The following is a 15,514-nucleotide window of genomic DNA, read 5'->3' as shown; positions in this document are numbered from 1 at the left end:
CCGCACATTTACAGAGAAAGGAGGGGTTTCACCCAGGGGCGTGAACTCAGCACTGCTGCTTTCCCGTGCGGTCGGAAGAGTAACGATTTATGTTGACATTGAAGGTAGACTGTTTAGATCAAACAAACAAACAAACAAACAAAACGTGGGTTCAGTGACAGCCTTACTGATCATAAAGTGCGTATGAAGCAACATATCAGTTAAGACCACAAGCCAGCTGATAATAGTTTCCCTTCGAGTAACCAAGTTGGAAGAGGTTGTGAAAAGTGTTTCTTTTGTCTTTTGTCTTTTGTGTGGGACAATTATGGTGGCAGTAGAATTGTATAATGACTATATGGTGGATTATTCCTATAACAAAAACCCAAAAGACTTATTGTTTTATTTTATGTCATACCACATTCCAGTGGCTCGGATTTCAAATATAGAATCATTGTCTTATCCATTTATACTGGATCATGTGATTGAATATATTACTACAGGGAGCATGCAGAACCCCCAGCTGTGTGCCAATGGAGAGAGTGCAGTCTGTCCTAAAACTCATGGATTTGTGCAGGAAAAAGGAAACTGGTCTTCCTGTTAGGATTACAGGAAAGGAGACAGAGACAACAGACTTTAATACAATAGACAATACTATATCTTTGCATTTGCGCATGCATCCATTTACAGGGAAATCATTTGCAGTATCCCAGAAAATTTGTCAGGGCTTAAATCACCACTGCTGTAAAATGTGCTGTAATCTTGCACCCTGCTGGACACAGAATGTAAAAACCACTACAAGAAAATTGTTGTTGTTGTTTTGTATCGCTCAGGGAAGATAAAGAAAGAAATCAGTTATATCCAACACTACAGCTCTAGAGACAATGGCAGTGATGTGGCACTCACCAGTACAACACTCTTCAATGACTACATCATAAACTTCAAACATAAAGGACCGACGATTCTTATAAATAGATACCAAAACTATATTTGAAAGCTAAAACCGATAAAAAGCCGTATTCTAAGTGAAAAATTGACTTCAGCACAGTTCAACAAGACACACAACAGTAATTAATTAAAAAGTCAAATTGAAATGAGTAGACTTGAATTATGCCCTTCAAAGAGGACCTGTTATCGTTTCCTGTTCTGTATTTTTTTCATCCTAATACAGTGGCTTTGCATGACTCAGTTCAAAATAATCCTCATTTATCTTGATGCAGTCTTATCTGCCATTTTAGCTCCCTTCCCATTCCCTTATAGCATCCTTGTGATTGGCTGCCTCATGCAAACTGAAGATTTGAACTGTAGGTAAGTGGGACTGCTGTGCTCGCAACCAGCATCTGAAACAAAGCAAGGGGGGAATCTGGAATTTGTTATAGCGTGTTATAAATTAAGTGCGTACTGGGACAACTGAAAACAGAAATCAGCTATAATTATAAAGTTGCTATTTTTACAGTTCATCTATGTTCCAAGTTATAGTGTCGCAAAATAAAAAGGTATAGTCAAAGCTACAGTTTAAACACAAAAATACATTTTACTGCTGATGTTGCCCTTTAGGCACTGAGTAGTTTGTGTGAAACTTGGTTACAACTAGCTAACAAAAAGCTGAGCACTGAGCAAAGTGTAGAGTTTGACATTAATGTTAGCTAACCGCTATTCTGTGACATTTCCCTGTGTCTTTAATGAAACATCACTACTACAACAGTAAAGAGAACATTCTGGTAGAGCCTGCAGATAAGGTAATTGCAGAAAAATTGCCTGACAGCTAGCTTACAAACATTCTGCAAATGAAACCAACAAGATGAATTCCAGCTTGATTGTTTCCAGCTATACCTTACCATTAGCCCACCACAAACTTGCTACAAATAAAAAATCCCTCCATTAAAATTTAAAGTAAATGGGAAAAACTGTTGTATCTCATTAAAAAGGCATTTCTGAAAGCTGGACAGAACTACTCGGGGCATGCTGTAATAACTAAATGAATTTTCAGAAAGTATTAAGGAATCTCAAGCTTTAGCTATAAGGTCAGGGTACCTTGCTCCACTATAAGAAAAATTCTGGGTAAAAATAAAATTAGTTAGAAAAGAGGAAGGCTGGAACTATGAGTAACCAAAGGAACTAACACGATGTGCTCCCCGAGGCTTCTGGGACAATTTTCCATGAGTGTATAAGTGATAGGAGAAAAATAAAACCCAGAATATACACAAAAGAAAGAAATGCATTGATATTATAGACTATATTGTTAAAAAACAACAACAACAACAACAAACTTAGTGAACTGGAGGAAAGTGTACATGAAGTATGAATGATGTAAACACCTGATGTAAAACTACAAAAAGTAGCAACATTAGTTTAAAAAAAAATGAATTCAATACAGAGCTCTCTGTTGTTTTGTGACAGTTTTAGGAATGTGGCAGCACACCTGGGTTTAATAAGCCTCGTGTTCAGAAAGAATTTCTAAAAGCAGAAACTAAGGCCCAATAATAAAGAACAGATTTAGGCAGGTAGAGCTGCTGCTAATATGGTCACAAGTATTTGAGAGGAGAAAAACCATGCCCTCATAAATGGAAATGAAATGTGTTTTTCACAGCATTAAATGTTGAGCATTCAGAGAAGAAACAGAGAAACGTGCCTAACCATAACCATAACCACCTAACCATCCCTAGAGTGGAGTGGAAAAAACAAATAACTGGTCATTAAGCTTAAGCTGGACAAGTACTTTAAAGTCACTAATATAGTAATGTATTACTACACTATTTTGGTGGCTATACTGCCAGAGACAAACCTCTGTGAAAAAAAAAAAGAAAAGAAATCAAGGCTCCAGTGTCCCCTCCCTGGGCCCCACCCTGAAGCCAGCCTGGGGAGCGAGCTTGAGTGCCCCAACCAGGCAACATGGGCCTGCCTTTGTTTAGGTCCACCACCCCCAGGAGGTGGTGAAGTGGTTGGCTGCAATGTGTGTCAGGTAGCACTTAAGGCAGGAGGCCCTGGCGGTGGGCAGAGCGGGTATGTTTGTATCAGCTTGCTGCCTGTATGTTGGAGTTTTTTTCCCAGTAGACAAGAACGTTTCCTTGTACCTTCACATTGTGGAATGAGTCCTGATGTTGTTTGCGCATATGTGCCGAATGACAGTTCAGGGTGCCCAGCCTTCTTGGAGTTACTGGGTGCAGTGCTGTGGGGGTACCTCACCTCGGAGACTTCTAAGCTCACAAGAAAAACAACAGTAAAAATAGGAGGGGTGTGGGAGATTATCCAACTAGTCTACATGTATTTTTTTGACTATGTTCCGTGGGGGACCCTGCGAGAAGATCTCAGATGATCTGAGAGGATGTCAGATCATCAGCCATCAGAAGATGCATTGCATGTATGCACTGTAGTCATAAAGGGAGATGGTCAGCAAGAGTACTCAGGTAGGTTTTGGTCTTTAAGTAATGCTCATTTAGTACCAAGGGGCAAGTGTAAAAAAAAAGTACCCCTAACCATCCCACCACCAGCAGCTTGAACTGTTGACAAAAGGCAGGATAACTCCATGCTTTCATGTTGTTTACCCCAAATTCTGACCCCCACCATCTGAGTCATCAGACCAGGCAGATTTATCCAATCTTTTAATGTCCAGCCCGTGTGAGTGGTGTGAGATTACACTGTCTTATGTTACGTTATACCTGATTTAAGCTTATGAAATCATTATATAGTTTTAGGTTGCATTATACTCCTGAGTTAGAAGGTGAAATTATTAGATTGATTAGACTGATTTGTATTACATTAGACTGCTGATTTACTGTGAATGAATTACACTGTTCTATGGTACTTCATACTGCTAATTTATAAAGAGAATACTGTTTGCAGAGAATCATGGCCTTGCTTTTCTGATTGTAGAAAGAACAAAACATACTACACAAGAAGCCAAGGTCGTAACTTAGGCTCACTGAGAGAGAAAGAATGTGAATGCTTAGTTTGGAGGGGGGCTGAAGCTATAAGAATGTGAGAAACGGTCAGACACCTCGAGATTTTGCCGGACACCCTCCCGTGCACATCTCTCGTCCGGACGTTGGTAATGCTCAAAGTGTTGTATGGAATAAAGAAAATGGTATTGATTAAAGACGTTGTTGAATGAGCATTTATACACCGAGTGTTGTTCTTCCTTCAGCCCAAAGATCAAAGAATTGGGATATTTAACAGTGGGTATGATTGTAGCCTCGATATTCAGTTCTTATGAGGGGCACCTGGTGTGGTCTTCTGCTGCTGCAGCCCATCTGCTGCAAGGTTTGACTTGTTGTTCATTCATAGATGCTCTTCTGCATCCTATGACTTAGCAAGTAGTTATTTTAGTTACTAGTGTCTTGCTACAACTTCAAAGCAGTCTGGACTTATTAAGACTCATCAGAGCAGGAAATGTCATTTCAGTCTTGCATCATCTAATTTTGGTCAGCCTGTGAGAACTGAAGCCTCAGTTTCCTGTTCTTAGCTGACAGAAATGGCACCCAGTATGGCACTGTGCTGCAAGTTTTGACATGTTGTGCTTTCAGAGATGTTCCTCTCACCGATTGACTGTTGCCTTCTGATCAGGTTGAAGTAATCTGGCTATTCTCCTGATTTCTGGTATCAACAAGGCATTTTTTATCTTGACGACCGCCACTCTTTAGATATTTTCCCTTTTCCAGATCATTCTATGTAATAAACCCTTGGGATGGTTGCGTGGGACAATCCCAGTAGCTCAGCAGTTTCTGAAATACTCCAATAGCCATGCTACTGTTACGGGTAAGAAATTGAGGACGAGAGTAAAACAATGATGGTCCAGAAGAGGTCAATCAAACAATTGATTTTAATGAATGCACGCAGCGTGGAGAGGTGCAAACTGCAAAGCAGTTGTACATCTCTACCCAAAATACACTCTAGATTGCTTTTATAACATCAGGGTATTGTAACGCCCCTTCTTGCGTTTACAAGCACATAATTTGCATGTACAGAACATTCATGTATTTTAAGAATTAAATGCAAACACAGAGGTTCCTCCTTGTGGCATACTCTTCCGAATATAGTGATGACCTAAGGCCTTTGAGGTCACCATGGACTGGACATCCTTCCGTCACCTGTAACTAAGCAAACTCAAATACCACAAGAAGCTGAATACATTCAGGCCTTTGCTCAGCTACTATTTTACTGTAACAATATACTCAGCATATGAGTTATGATACATATATATTTAACTCAATGATTCTAAAGTAGTTATACTGCACCTATAATAAACATGTTAATATTTGATTATGATAACCCCTATAATATAAATTATAACATAATGCCAGCAGCTTCAATAAATGCTTGGATGAAATGATAATTAATGCAATGACAAGATGATGGTTATGTAAAATAGTCCCTATAATTCTACAATTCCCCCTTTTGACGTCTTCCAAAGACGTCACTACACTATTCCCAGGTCCACTACCTTCGCTCTGACCCTCTCTTGCCGCCCCCTGACTCAGCAAATCCGGCAACAACCTCATGTCCTCTAGGTGGTCCAGCAATAAAACACCAGCTCCCACTTGAAAACACTTCATGCTTAAGTGGTCTCTGCTCCTTTTCTGGGTCCCTCTCTAGTGGAAATCTTCTCCTGTAAGGGATAGAAAACAAACAACCTTTCTCTGCTACACCTTACTAACTTACCGTGTTCATCTCAGGTTCCTGTCATTATTCAAAGTTGGTTCACAATATCATATCAGGCAAAATCACAAACCCTACTGCCACGTCTGCTTTGTTAAGCTCTTCAGCTAGACTCTGTACCGGTTTGCCAATCTGTGTGTACATGTCTCTACACTTTTAATGTCTAAATGCACATCTGGATGTATGTGCACTTGTATGTCTATCTGCATCTATGAGTCAATGATTTGTCAGATATAAGGCGTTAAAGTGAAGAATGTTTCCTGACTATTAACTCCTGATACTGGAGGGACTTTCCGGGTTGCCCAACCTCTTAGGTTTGGCCTTTTACACTTTTACTAAAGAAATTTTAACAGAGCCCAAAGAGATTTTTATTTTGCTCCTGTGCTTGACAGGTTAAGCGAAGTTGTTTTTTGTTTTGTTTTGAAATTTTTCCCTTCTGTGTGTGTGTGTGTACATAAGTAAGAATATGATAATCAACATAAGATCCCTGGTTTGCAAATGATTTTCTGCCCCCGCTGCAGGGCAACATCATGTGGTGGTGAGTCTATGTTGGCTAGTTTAATGCAAATATGTAACAGTTGCTTCATTACATTGCCCACTCAGAGTTGCGCAGTTTCAAAGTATGTGGAGAATTCAATACACATTTCTTGGCTAATTATTTTCCCAATAAAAGTGAAATCAAACATTACATTTGATTTTACTTATGTATTATCCTGTTCTGGGCTCTATCCATTATATTAACTTTATTTAATCTCAATACTCTCTATGTGTGTGAGCAACGCTTTTAGTCTTATTAAACACAACCCAAGTAAAATGCACACCATCCCCATGTCAGCCTAAATCTCCGCTAAAAAGCACACTTCAAAGTTTTCTATCTGGATTTATGCCTCCTTTGGCCTCAAGCATATACATAACATGCAAAAGTTACTGTTAATGCCCGTTAGACAAGTTTCCATTATCTACAACATTTTGTTTCACCCGGCTCACCCTCACACATTTCCTGTTCACTTATTGCATATTTATCTTTAACACCTTTTACCTCAGTAGTTGCTAAGCAGAAACAAAGCAACCTGTAGTCCACCTTTACCCTGTAAAATAAACCCCTGTCATGTTTGTGTCTGTAAGCATGTTTTGCATTCATTCATTACACTCCCCGCCATTCCTGCAAGTTAGGAGCTGTAAAGTTGAAAGCTACATCAAGTCCAGGCCTTTGGCCTGGCCTATATATAAATCATGTGTGTTTGTAAGCGTGCGTGCAATTCACCTGCTATGTTCTCATCATCCCTCAACATGTATCACCTGGACACTCTCACCAGTGAAGCTTAAAACCTGTTTGGACGGAACATCAACTCTAAACAAGCACAGTTATGCATTGTGTATAAAATTAACTCAACCTCATGCTAACCTACATAAGTACCTGTCTTAAGAGAGACCTCTGCACAGCTCAGACGCCAATTGCAAGAGCTCTCTAACATTAGAATCATCAACTGTGACTTATATAGTGTTATTTCGGTACTTTATACTTCACACATTTTTGAACGTTGTTTATATGGGGAGTTCCTCTTTTGTGTCTATATTTATTAATATGCCTTGTGCACTAAAGCTTCCTGTTTTTCAGTCTGGCTGAGCACTCGTTTGTGAGTATAAACTGGCCTCTACAAGCCTTCATTAGCAGATACACATTACAAATACTTCATATATACAGAGAAAAACCCAATAATCCACATTTCACTATTTTGTTCTTTGGTTCAGATTTGGATTCTGTATTGTTCTTTATTTGTTATTATTTATGTTTAGATTGTTTATTGCTAATCTTGGTTTGTTGTTGTCTGTTTGGGAGCTGACATAGTCTCTATAAATGAACTTCTTTTGGTGGAGTAGCATCAGGAGAGAAGCTCCAGAGAGGCATCTTCCATGTTAAACACTAAAATATAACAAAAGAGATCTTCTCAACGTGTTGTATATTTTTAATATTTCCTTATTATTTTGTCATAAAATAAATCAACCAAATAACTTAAGCTGTGTGACAGCACCTTGCGTTTACGCCAGGCTGTGAACTGCCCTGAATCTACTTGCTACACCCCCTTTTCACCTAGTTTAATTTTTTCAATCCTAATTTAAACTATTCCTGACTTCCCTCAATGCACACTGTAAAGTGTAAAAGATACAGTTAGCTTTCTCCTGGTAAAAGGTCCTACATTATTTTCTCTACCTTTGGAAACATCCTCTATCGAGTTAACCCATTTCATTTTTCAAACTTAGGCCTGATTTCTTCGCCCCCTTTAACGGGTAGCGCATATCCGGTCTGAACACTGTGTTTGGGCAATTTACTAATTGTTGCAGGATTTCTATGTTATGTAAAGTTCCTCTCATCCCTTTTATGCTTCCATTATAACCTGTGTCTAACAAGCTTTTGATCTTCTTTGTAATATAAACAACTCGGTGTATTTGTGCTCTGTTCTCCTCCTTTCTCTCATCTGATCATCTCAAGCACGTCCTGTACCAAATTTGCTTCCTCTTTTCAAGCCCACATTTAATTACAAGCTCTAACATTTGCCCTATATACGGCGGTCTCGACGTGTTTCCTGTCTACTTATAAAAATACCAGAGTTATTCTCAGAACTCAGAGCTGAAGTTCCCTTTTCTAAGTCTGTAGGTTCAAGAAGAGAGCAAGCTGCTAGTCGGTAAACAACTTTATCATCACATAAGTTATTAGGTAAACGTCACGTAGACACATTTCATGTAGCTGATAACATATATACAATTTTCCTTTGACATATCTGTATGTGCACGCCTAAATTATAACCTCTTATTCTAGAAATCAAAAATAACCTGAAAATAACACTTTCTGCCTCAGTTTTACCATACCTAAATTATCAAAAAACCTAAACATCATCAAGTAATCCTAAAACCCCTTTCAAATTAAACCTTAAATCCTGTAACTCCCCTTTTGTGACACATCTCATGTGTTACAAACTCAAAATCCTTCACTCAGGTTAGGGCCTTAAAAAAGGTTAGTCCTATCATATTAAGTCTACATGCTCCGGACCTTCAAACCTGTGTTTAAGGAATGAAATCAAATTAATCATCATGTCAAATCCTTTCTTGGCTCCATCCACAGCCTGCATCCTTGAAACGTCCTATAAACAAAAGCCTGTGTGTTAACCAGAACATCACCTTTTATACTCACTTTCTCCACTGATGATCCAACCTGTGTTATAACCCAAAATAAACTTACACAGAACAGTTATTAATCATGTGTCCCCTCCGTTCATGGTAACTTAAGTTACATCAATGTTTCCCTTTTAGCATTTAGCATCCTATAATGTAATAACAAAATCCAACCCCAATAAATAATTTTCTCAACGCACACATCAATATCCCAAAATCAGCATCCCCAGATTTAAGTCTCCCACTTGTCCTGTTTGTCAACCTTTTATTTATTTCCCTCTTGGTCCCATCACTCACATTCACTCCCATGCATTCACATGATATTTTTGCTGATCTGCAGCCTTCTGCGACGTGATCAGATGCTCCACATCAGCAAAATGAGCTCAATCATTTGTTTTATTTCGTTTTTCCTTTTAGGAAAATAGTTCTCTATACTTTTGACTGGATTGACTCGCTGCAATCCTTACTTGGTAATTTGTCCGCGCCGTCAGTTCACTCTCTTCCAGGCCTGCTTAGAGCAAAATGAGAAAAAGAGAGCTGATTGTTAGCTCATCAAAGTACAAAACAAAATCACCTGACAGGTTTTTTCTAAGTGCACTGTTATAAAAACTATGGGCCCTTTTAGACCTGTCCATATTTATCAAAACTCCCTCTATTAAAATGAAAAACAACAGCCCCAAAAATCTTAAACCATCTTAAATTTCACCCATTCAACACACGAAAACCTCGCCAAAAGCTACACCGTTTCAGTACACAACAATAACCCCGGTTAAGCACTTTACCATACTCAGATTCAGCCTAACACCTTACAACAATGTGTCAACACTAATTTATAAACCTCCTAATCAAATTTGCACCTCTGAACAATCTGCCCCTCCTTTAAGGCCTCAATCACACACACACAGCAAGCTCCTCTGTCCACATTCACACAAGCTCTCAAACTTTTTCATACTCAGCCATATCTCAACAATTTAACTTGGCAAAAGAAATACATGTTTAAACTTTATCACATTATTTAATTATTTTCATTTTCTTTCTATACTAATCACTTACTTTGATCAATCAGTGCAAGAGCACTCCTGAGTCACTCTTATAAACACTTTTCTTTTGTTTTGTTTTTTTTTTCCATCTCTTTTAAATCTTTCCATCAATTGTATTAACCATTCACACCATTCTCTCACTCATACAAGCAGCAAGCAGATCTTCATTGCATATGCTTATGTTCTTAGCCAGGTTTTAATCAATATCTGTTCATTAAGCTTCAGGAGCTTGTCTTTATAAGGTTAATGTATTTTCTGTTTGTGTGTGTATGGGTATATGTTATTTTGCATCTATGGCTTCACAGTCTCCCAGACTTCTTCCCAACTCTCCAGTTAAGCAGTCAGTTTTCTTTTTCCCCGAGTTACTAACCCACATTTTGATTTCCCACCTTAAATTACCGCCCTCCTGGTCTTCAGCCAGGAGCTGGGGCTTGCTTTTCAGGTTCCTGGACACATCATGCTGTGAACAATTCAACCAGAAACTTGCCTTAACATATCCATTCATCTTAACCTGTAGTTTCGTCTGACTCCTGGATCTGGAGAATTGGTCCAGGTCTGCTTTACTCCTGAAAATAACAAACTAAGACATTTTCATTATTATCACGGACGCCTAAACGACCCACTTCTCTTTTTCTAGTCAAAAATACCAATTATGCCATGTATGTAAGCGTGTTCTTCCTTGCGTTTTATGTTAATTGAATGTAAGCTGCTTCTTCATTGCATCCTTATGTATTCATTGCATTTTCATGTATTCATATTTAATTTATGCATCTTTTCACTGAGCTCTAGATTCAAACTATCTCACTTCTGATTCATTTCAAAAATAATCTCACATGTAACAATTTGTATGTGTGTTTTCTATTCATTAAGGTAATGACAATTATTTCTTTCATTATTCTTACGTTTTCTAATGTTTACCTCTTTGTTATGCTGTAGTGGACATCCCTAAACAATTCATGAGTTCAGGCTTCAATTTTCAATCCAATTATATCCTATATTCTCGCAGTCAAACTCGTCCAGCTTCATCTCTCACTGGTCCTCTCTGCACAATGTCCTATTCGGGCTTCAAAGCTCCAGCAAACACAGTCTCAACTCAGCTGCTGTCTTCTTCTCTGTTTCTTTACAGTCTTTTCTTTCAGATTAAGTCCCAGCATGGCAAAATATCACTCAATGTCCAGTGCTCTTCCACAATTCTTTATCCCACTGTTCAACTGCCCAGCCTGTATTTTCACAGTACATGTTACATTACTCTTACATGCTGCTGCTGGTCGTCAGTCGTCATCAGTGTTACTGGATCAGTGGCACTGTCGTTTGCCTGCTGTATTCAAGTCCACGATGTTCTATCGGTCTTCATCAGGCGATTAACTGTCCTTTAAACTTCTTCTCCGCTTCAGGGACAAAGTGAGAGATCCAGCCGCACAATTTCGAGCCAAAAACTGGCTTATTCTCCCAATTCTTTTAATCTACTTTTCTGCTGCTGAACTCAAGGTTGCAAAGTTGAAAGACGCCCACCTGTATTTACACACTAAACCATATAATTAGTAATATATGCATTTTTCTTAAAGGCTTCATTTGCTTCATGTGCCTAGAGTTAACTCATCTATCTCTCTGTGTTCTTTCTGTACACACTCAGTTCCCATATATGGGCATGCACAGTTCCTGTTCACTATTTCCTGTCGCTGCAGCCCCGGTACATAGAGCAATATTTCCTGTTCCTCAAACTAATCTAACTCCTTTGTTTTTTGTTTTCTTGAATTAAAAACACTTTCAAACTTTAGCACATCCTACTTTTCATCACGCAAGAAATATATTTCACACTCCTTTATTCCATACACACCTTTTAAATGCTCTAACCTCTTTCAGACGCCATAAATCGTCTCACACGCACTGCCTTTTCTCTCTCAGACTTCCCTTTTCACTTAGACAAATCACACAGTCACTCAAATCAAATACTGACAGCATTCACACAGTTAAAATCACACAAAATACGCTTTCATACGAGTATTTTGGACATGCCTTCCATGATCAGAAAGAGCAAGTCAAAAGAAAAAGAAAAAGAAAACTGAAACCTCTCATAACATCACTGAAGGTCAAATATCTTCATAGACCCAAAAGTAAGCATATTATTTCCCTAGTCAAAAGTCAAACCGTTACTCACAGTAATTTTAATCTCACAGCCTTTGTGTTTTGAAACTAAAAGAGGAAGGAACAGCGCCCAATTTAAACTGCGCATGTTGTCACTCAACAACACACACAGAAAATGTAACTGTATATATATTATCTCAAACTGAAACAAAACCCATCTAAAAATCCTAAAACATCTTACTTCGACACCCCAAAACACACATGGCTTGCAGACATATTTATTAATTAAATTATCTCAAATTCAATTTCAGTTCTCAGAACCCAGGTAACGGTCTTAAGTATCAACAGTTTATGTATCCTATCTCAAAACCCCGCAAAAGTCATACAGTCATGGCAAGAAATAAAACTTTACTTACAATATTGTAATAAACAACTCCAGCGTCTTAAATACAGGCATCAGCCATGTGTAGCAGTCCCTATAAACTTCCTATCAGTTTTACACAGTTTTACCTAGTACAGACACGTGTCAAGCAAACCCCATACTCATATTCTACAGTTATCATGAAATACTTATCATAATCAACAGTCACACAAATATAATAAACATAAACTGCATTTCTTCCTTAAAACACAGATTGAAGTCGTCCTTAACCCTGGCTCTGCAGTCAGTCATTAGCCACTCATTAGTAAACAGGAAATGTCACTCTAAATAAGTCACAGGCATCTCATTTACATAAACACAGACACACTCTCAAAATAAACAGCCTGCTGCAGTGCCCGTGGCAGACAGAGCCTATATACAAACATAGAAATTATAACACAGAGACGTCTGATAAATTAAATAATATTTACAAGGCCTTAAATTGCACAACCTACATAATTTAGACAAAATTTGAATTAACCCTCCAAGGGACAAACTCCAAGTTTTTGATAATCAATGACCCAGTATCAGGTCCAACCTGTGTCTGGTCTAATTGCTAAAGTTCCTAAGTCAATTTAAAAGCGTCCAACGCCCAAGGTCCAACCTTTACTACCCAAAAAAGTGCATAAACCGTTCCAAACGGCAAAGTGGTCCAACCACTAGTTATTCTGGAGTGCCCCAAGCTCCACAGTGACCAACTGACTATCCCTCAACTGAGGACGGAGTCTAAGCGTCCCTGACTCCGGCAAGCGTTACCTCTGAGCGATGCACTTCCTAGAACTTTCCACAGTTCCGTTCTACATGAATTTAATTACGTTTTAAAGACATCCTATGAAACCACCAACCCACTTTATTGATGCCCAAGCCCAGCTTTGTATTCAATTATAACTGTATGACCATATACAGATTTCAAATGACCTATTTCCTAAATTCAGTAGTCCAACTACTTTAAATTCTCTTTCCTTAGCAGTCCAACTGCATTTAAATCCTCGTAGCAGTCCAACTGCTTTTCCTTTAATCAGTACTGTCACTTAACCTTACATTATCATTACTTCAACTTCAATTCTCATGAGATTTTCACCAAAATCAAAACAGACTTTTACCAGTAATTTTCAGTGAGTAGACTTTCAATTTTGTCAGAACCAATTCAGCACTGTTTGGAAATAATTCAACAGGTAGTGCCTTACCTTTGAATAAGCCGGCTTATGTCCACTCACTTCGACCACTGACTCGTGTCTGCTCGTTCGAGCGCCTCGGACCCTCTCGGTCTCAATCTCCAAGTCTCTCCCCTCAACCCTCGGCCAATGCACCAAATGTTACGGGTAAGAAATTGAGGACGAGAGTAAAACAATGATGGTCCAGAAGAGGTCAATCAAACAATTGATTTTAATGAATGCACGCAGCGTGGAGAGGTGCAAACTGCAAAGCAGTTGTACATCTCTACCCAAAATACACTCTAGATTGCTTTTATAACATCAGGGTATTGTAACGCCCCTTCTTGCGTTTACAAGCACATAATTTGCATGTACAGAACATTCATGTATTTTAAGAATTAAATGCAAACACAGAGGTTCCTCCTTGTGGCATACTCTTCCGAATATAGTGATGACCTAAGGCCTTTGAGGTCACCATGGACTGGACATCCTTCCGTCACCTGTAACTAAGCAAACTCAAATACCACAAGAAGCTGAATACATTCAGGCCTTTGCTCAGCTACTATTTTACTGTAACAATATACTCAGCATATGAGTTATGATACATATATATTTAACTCAATGATTCTAAAGTAGTTATACTGCACCTATAATAAACATGTTAATATTTGATTATGATAACCCCTATAATATAAATTATAACATAATGCCAGCAGCTTCAATAAATGCTTGGATGAAATGATAATTAATGCAATGACAAGATGATGGTTATGTAACATAGTCCCTATAATTCTACACTACATTCAGAGTCTTTCAGATCTTTCTGCCCCATCCTGATTCTACATGGATCCTACATTGAGGTTGTAGATAAATGCAGTAAGTTGCTGCTGTGTGATTAGCTGCTGGATATTTGTGTTAATGAGCAGTTGAGCAGGTGTACTGAATAAAGAGTCCTGTGAGTGTAACAATATTACCTCTTCAAGTGGAAGTAATAATTTCTCTTTTTTGTAATAGTAATGGTCGGGGTGGTACTAACAGTAATGCATATTTAAATGCCAATTTCTTGCTTTTCCCTCTGTTTCCAGTGTTTTTTGGTCAAAGCAGACACTTGGCTAAACTGTCTGTCTATATAAAGTTAATTGTTCCATCTGCTGAGTTTTAGTGTCATAAATGCCTCACAGAGATCCATCGAGCGCTCCCTTGGCTCACTTTTAGTGCTGATATAAAAAGGCTTTGATAGCTGCATGTTTGTATCCACAGATGGTATGTTTTCTAATTGCTACGCACTCAGCCCGATCTGACCCCGAGATCACACTTGATGTGTTAAATGTGCTGTCCAGCATTGAAACTCCAATTCATCACAGATAAGAATCGAAACGCCAGTTTTTTTTCCCTACATGTGCAGCCTGAATGTTAATAGTCTGTACTGCCTCTGCTAGACATGAATCATTACATATATTTGGCATTATCATACTGATTATCACATGGATCATATGTGACTGTTTAATACACAAATCACTACACAGTTTGCACCAACAGGAGTTGTGTTACAGATTGTTAGGGACAAAAGAAATATTTTTTAATGTGTATCTGCTCATTAGATTGTTTTATGTACTTTAATAATGAAGGCTTGTAGAGCAAGGCCACCTTTGACTCACAAACTAAGTGCTCAGCCAGACTGAAAAACAGGAAGTTGTAGTGCACAGGCATATTAATAGATAAGACACAGAAAAGAGGAACTTTCCATATAAGCAATGTTTGAAACTGTGTGATGTGTAAAGTACCAAAATAACACCTATATGAGACACAGCTTATGATGCTAATGTTAGAGCTCTTGCAACTGGCGTTTGAGCTGTGCAGGAGTCCCTCTCTTCCGGAAGATGATTGAATAAAAAGAAATATAAATGTTTTAACACACTATGAGTCGGTTTTCTCTGTTCTATCATGGGGACAAAAGGATCGGGGTTCAATAAGATGAAGTGTCATCTGTCTACACTAGCATCACTTGTTTC

This window comes from Oreochromis aureus, linkage group 17, assembly GCF_013358895.1.
Source record: "Oreochromis aureus strain Israel breed Guangdong linkage group 17, ZZ_aureus, whole genome shotgun sequence".
Taxonomy (NCBI): Eukaryota; Metazoa; Chordata; class Actinopteri; order Cichliformes; family Cichlidae; genus Oreochromis; species Oreochromis aureus.
This window is presented reverse-complemented; position numbering follows the sequence as displayed.